Below are 6,266 nucleotides of genomic sequence, written 5' to 3' on the forward strand. Positions count from 1 at the left end.
CAAAAGCCCTCTGGATTTCTTGAGTCTTCAAACTCAACTCTGCCAATATGCTGCGTGAACATAATGAGTGTTTATTTTTCAGAGACAATGATACAGCTAAAGACAATTAACAATAAAATATTTAGATATTAAGGTCTCCATCTCTGAAAGAGCGAACTGCAACACCATTTCATATGCACAGTTTTAAAGCCATACTTATCTGATAAGCTCGAGATTCATATGAGTGTGTTGAGTGAGTTTTCTCAATAAAGCAGAAAAGACAATGGAAAGTTAAACAGACAGATAATGGTTTCATATATAGAAAGTACCCACATGGCAGGGAGGTTAAAACCAAACTTACACGAAAGCAGTGATTTTTAATTATACAAGCACAACCTGCAGTACTAATTGAAGGTTTGCAACTGATTCTATGTCTGGCTCATATAGACTATCTATAGATAGATGCTACTAAAGATAGATCTAGTTAGTTATTTTAAAAGTTGGGTTGCTTTTTTGTTTTGGTTTGGTTTTGTTTTTAAATGAATAACACAACAAAACCACATTCCAGTAAAGAATAAATGCCAAGAGAAGGTCAGTCAAAGTAGGTTTGTATATAAAACTAAATTCAGAGCTATTAAGGGGAAGATAATCTTCATGCAACTCAAATATGAGATTAGTTTTTTTAACCTACAGGGAGAGTAGCAAGCAATATTTCTCAGTATTGAACTGTTAACTGTCATATTAAACCGGTTGTTGCTCTCTTACTGTCTGTCTGTGTGCATGCAGGCACCAAGATTTGTGTAATAGTCTGTTCTGCTGAAATTTAGTTATTTTCACATCTCACCTTCTGCTTAGTTATTTAGTTATCTAGTGAGACACCTAAAAGAGGAAGCTCTTTGGTTTGGATGTTTATCCCATAAATATGTATTCCAGCCCTGAGAAAGTAACAAGTAGAGAGTGATTCTGTACAAAACTAGTATGGGGATACAGAATTTCTGCAACTCAATGAAAGAATTTTGTAAAAGAACTTTGAGTGGGCTAGGATAATGGATACACAGCAGTGAACTGAAACACCGCCCGACTTCCCTAAGTAGAGGGGGGAGAGCGCTACTGAAATGGGTCCACATTTTCAGAAATTTTTATAGGTGACTTTCCTTCTTTAGAACTGTCTGTTTAAGATATACAAATTTATTGCTTATACAAAATATTTTGTGAACCTTTCCCTTTCACATACTTCAAAAGACGTTAGGAAAATAAGCACATGCTATAAAATTATTTATAGCAGTTAAATTGGCCAAAATTATCTTTCTTTATTCTGACAGCAAATTAAAATCATCATTTGATATGAAGGAGAAATTATTTGCAACTGCTGATTTATTAAAGTAATCAAAACTAGATACTGCAATTGACCAGCTCTCCAAATTAATTCATATATGGTAAACTGTCTGATAGTAAATGATGATTTCTGTTCAGCCACCAACAGACATTGTAAAATTCAGAAAGAGCATTACAAATACTTCAAATAACCCATACTGTTTTTAAAATACCACATTAGTAATCAGGAAAATTATTAGAACAAAGAAATATTAACTTTTCTGACCACAAAGCCATGACAGGATGAAAAGAAAGCAAAGCTATAAAAACCATTACTTTTTAGAGGATATTGGAAATTATTCTACATATAAGCTAATTAGTATAAGGAAGCAGCACATCAAAACAAAATTACTATATTTACCCCCTCCTCGTTGTCAATCTTGGGATTTCAAGCCTGGGAATAAAGCCTGAACAACTTCCACATGTTAACGACAGGCTTTTTACAGGACTTAGCCCTGTTAGCTAGGTAGCATCAGAAACCTGGTGTGGTGATGCCCACTTACTGATACCAGCAGATTGTAGTTCCTGATCTTGAAACCTTCGTCTTTAATTCCCCATAGGCACAATGTGCAAACCAGAATTTCTGGAGACACAAAGGTACATGCTAAAGGTATGAAATTGGTACGTTTCACTTTCACCAACACAAGAAGCACAGGAAAAAAACGACTTCTTACCCTGATGATGGATATTGTGGCCATTTCTGCAGCTACAAACAAACATTAAGTCTCGAGTGATTTGAATTAAACTACAACGAGTAATTCCAGATAAATGCATGGTTCATTAACGTACAAAAAATTTTAAAAGCAAGTATTTCACTCATAGCTAAGAATAAAGTGAACAGATAGGCAAAACACAGAATTAAACCCAAAAAGAACAATATAACATATGGGAAAGATTGCCATGTGTAATGAATTGTAAAAGATCCTTAGTGGAAATATTGCAAAATAAATCTGGATGGAGCAAATGGATACTCATCATTTGACTGTATTAATTTAAAACAGAAAAATGTCCTTTAACAAAACAATGCAGAGGGAGAGTAACACCATTAGGATCCTTAGAAAGAAAATATCTAAGAATGAGAAGAGCATTGTCATTCTTGAACTGTACACAGGAAAAATGGTCAAGGATACACAAGAAACTGCAAACATATCTGTTTCCTGTCTAAGGACTACAAAGTCTCTCAAGGGACAGAACTACTGAAGTATTACATTAATGGAATCAAACAAATGCAACGACAAGAAGAACAGAGGTGGCTGACAGGGGTATTCTGTTAGAGCCACCTTCAGCCACTGCTGGTCAATACTCACGGAGCATAAAACCACAGATACTCAATTAAGGAAACTGCGAAACACCATAACCAGGAAAAGTGAAAACAGTAGCTCTATTTTCTTAGAAGACAGTATTTGGATTCTCTGTAAAATGTTTAGCAATCTTTAAAAATTATTTCTTTGTGAAATCACCTCCTGATCTCCTGAGATACTTGTAACTCAGCCCACACTGCAACTAAATAGTAATAACTTAAACATGATTTTACAAGAACAAATGGAATTAAACTCCTATAGAACTGGTTTTCCTTTCCTTTCAGCACAAGTACTAACACTGAATTTTTGAAATTTAAAGTTTTGCAAGGTCTTACAATTTAGCTGCTATCAAGTTTGCTTTGGAATAATGGGAAAAGCTAGTTCTGCATTCATACCAGCAAAAGCAGAAAGAAAAGTAATCTATTCCAAGTATGATCTGCTTCAGTATTTTCTATAAGCACAGGTAACCTCTTTTGCCTTTTATTTCATTATTAGACATCTGCTTTATGGAGTCTACATTTTTCTCATCTCTGGAAAATAACAACTTGTTTTTACTTATCTGTGTGGGTTTTGTGAAGTCCTACTTTAACTGGAAAACGACCCTCTTCTGAAATATCTCAAAAGAAATTTTCACTTAACAGTTTAAAACAAAATCACCTCAGTGTTACAAAGCAAACAGCAATCAATAATTTTATAATTTCATATGTTATTTGAAAAGATTCCTTTCAAAACAAACAGCCCATCAACTACAGCACTTTATCAAATACACGGCCTCAAGTTTATTTTAACGGTAGTATTTACTTATGCCAGATCTTCTCCTTCTGAGATTTATAATTTGCTTAAAATGAACTGCTCCTATTTTGTCTCATTAAAAGATGCATTAGCAATAAAAGTTCAGACTGGATAAAAAGACTGGATAAAAACTGCCTCCCAATACCTGTCTCCCAGAATCCTGCCTACTGACGGCTGGTATCACAGCACCAGCACCATACCGGGAATGACAGAACTCTCAGTGTATCCACATATGCCAAACAAATGCCAAAGAAATGAGCAGCATGTACTGAAGGAATAGTTTGGCAATACTTATTTTAATGGCTGTCACTGAAAGGGATGGTCTTATTGCACCCACACGCTTTAATGTAATGCTTTACCCCTGCATTAAAGCCCACAGGAGTCCAAGGTGAGCTAACTCAAGCTGGAAGAGGGATGGATCTGTTCACTCAGCAGCGCTTCACTATTAGACTGACAACCACAGCATCAAACCACAACCTGAGACTGCTGCCAGAAAACAGACGTGACTTCCCCTCCTTCCCACCCTCCAAATATTTTCTGTTAACTTGGTGAGATAAAATAGCTCAGCATGGGTGAGCCGAGCACCACTTTACTGCAGGGGATGGGGCAGGAGTGTGCAACTGGCAATGGACATTCACAAATGGGATTGGCAGCCTGGCAGTTTATGCTGCTGGGGAAATGAAGCCTCAGTGACTGTCTACAAAGTGCCGTCCCCACCTGGGAGTGCAGAAGAGTCCCTGTGACAAAATTCACTATCACCATATCCCTTTATTTTCAATAGTATCTAAAAGAAAGCTTTCTTTTTGTTCTGCTGTTGCAGCAGCGAGGGGCCATTAGCAGTAAATGCCACATCAAATCCCTTGGTAATCTATTTGTTCTTTGACAGACTACACAAATCTACTTGGAAAGCTTGAGCAGTAAATTCTCTTTTGCTGGGTTACAGAGCTAATCACAGCTCACTGACCACTGGGATTTAAACTGAAACTACACCATAAGCCAGCAGCATCCACTCATGCACATAGTGCCAGGTTCCATAGGCTGGAGAGTACACAATTTATTAAGGTCAAAGACTGATTAGAAGTTCTTGATTATCTACTTCAACAAAACCATCTTTATTTAATTTAATTTAATCATACATGCTGTTTAATTCCAACCAAGGGTATATATGCTCCCATAACACAATATATGACACTTCATGCAAAGAAAAAAATTGAATGAGTTGGGTAAGAAGTTTGTAAAAAATCTGACAGAAGTAAAAAAAAGTTCTGGTTCATATCACTGAAATCTCATAACAAACGTAAGATGTGGAAAGGGCCTCACATCGACGCTTTGATCTTAGTGCATCTCCCAGTTCTAGGTGTTACTGTACTGAAAATGATGCATTTGGTCACTTCATACATGGTGCAGGTTAAATGTCTCATTGCTTAGCTGCCCTTGCATTATTTCCGAACATAAGAAAGCATTAAAATACAAACAATCCTTGCCCTGTGTTGAAGACACTAGGATTTTCTTAGTCAACAAGTTGAAACTAGCTCACATGCTGACTGAGCAGTGACCCTGTCATAATGTCTCCCAGCCATACAAATACACATACATATTTATCAGGAATGTCTTTTCCCATTTCTACAGTAATTCAATCTAGTCATCTGTTGGCATAAACTACGCTACGTGACAGGGTGAACATTTTATCTCCCCTAAACCTGAATTAAAACAATGAGAAACTATTACATTACAGAAAATAGTCCTCTAAGTGTCAACTAATGTAGTCAAAACCAAAAATTCTAGGTATTTTAATATATCCTAGATTTGGAAATATGAGACTGAAAGGTCTATAAACAGTGAAAGAGTCCAGCCTTTTATCTTTATGACTGTACCATACAATACCAAACTGATCAAATTTCATCTTAAATGTAGTGATACTGCTTGTCATTACCACTTACAACAGAAGAGGTTTCAGAATTGTTCTCCTCGTATGGTTAGAAATCATCTTTTAACTTCCAGCCTTAATTGATTCATGACCTTTTTATACTGGTTTGTTCTTGATGCTCACCATTTTATGTAGCTTAAAGCAGGTGTACACACAAACTCCTCTCTCCAACAATATTAATCTAAACATCAGCAATGATAACACATACGGTCTATGATATGGAGCAAAATGAAAGGATAAAATACAGCAGAAAAACCTAACATTGTTCAAAAAGCAGCCTTTAAAAGCCAGTACGAGCAATGATGTGACCAACAATTTATATATTCCTTTCACATTTTGGATTATTTTGAGATTTATGTTTTCTAAAGGTGGCTACACTTTTTGAGCAGTAGAACTACTTTCACTCAGAATAAAAACGTAAAGGACAGTATCTCATAAAGGTACTGTCAGATTAAAAATTAGCTATCACAAAAATTGGCTAATTTGATGAACATCCTAATTCAGTTCTTCCCTTTCTGTTTGGATAAGTATTTTCCTATCCAGCTGGCATACCCTGGCTGTGTGAAAAGAAGGGTGGCCTGCAGGTCAAGGGACGTGAGACCCCATCTGGAGTACTGTGTCCAGGTCTGGGGTCCTCAGCATGAGAAAGCCATAGACCTGCTCAACCAGATCCAGAGAAGGGCCACGAAGATGATCAGGGGGCTGGAGCACCTCACCTATGAGGCCAAGCTGAGAGAGTCAGGGTTGTTTAGCCTGGAGAAGTCTCCAAGGAGACGTTAGAGCAGCCTTCCAGTACTTAAAGGAGCCCTACAGGAAAGATGGGGATGGACTCTTTATCAGGGAGTCTAGTGATAGGATGACGTGTAATCACAGAATCACAGAATCGCTCGGTT

Source organism: Mesitornis unicolor, unplaced genomic scaffold (genome assembly GCF_000695765.1).
Source record: "Mesitornis unicolor isolate BGI_N332 unplaced genomic scaffold, ASM69576v1 scaffold12756, whole genome shotgun sequence".
NCBI classification, from domain to species: domain Eukaryota; kingdom Metazoa; phylum Chordata; class Aves; order Mesitornithiformes; family Mesitornithidae; genus Mesitornis; species Mesitornis unicolor.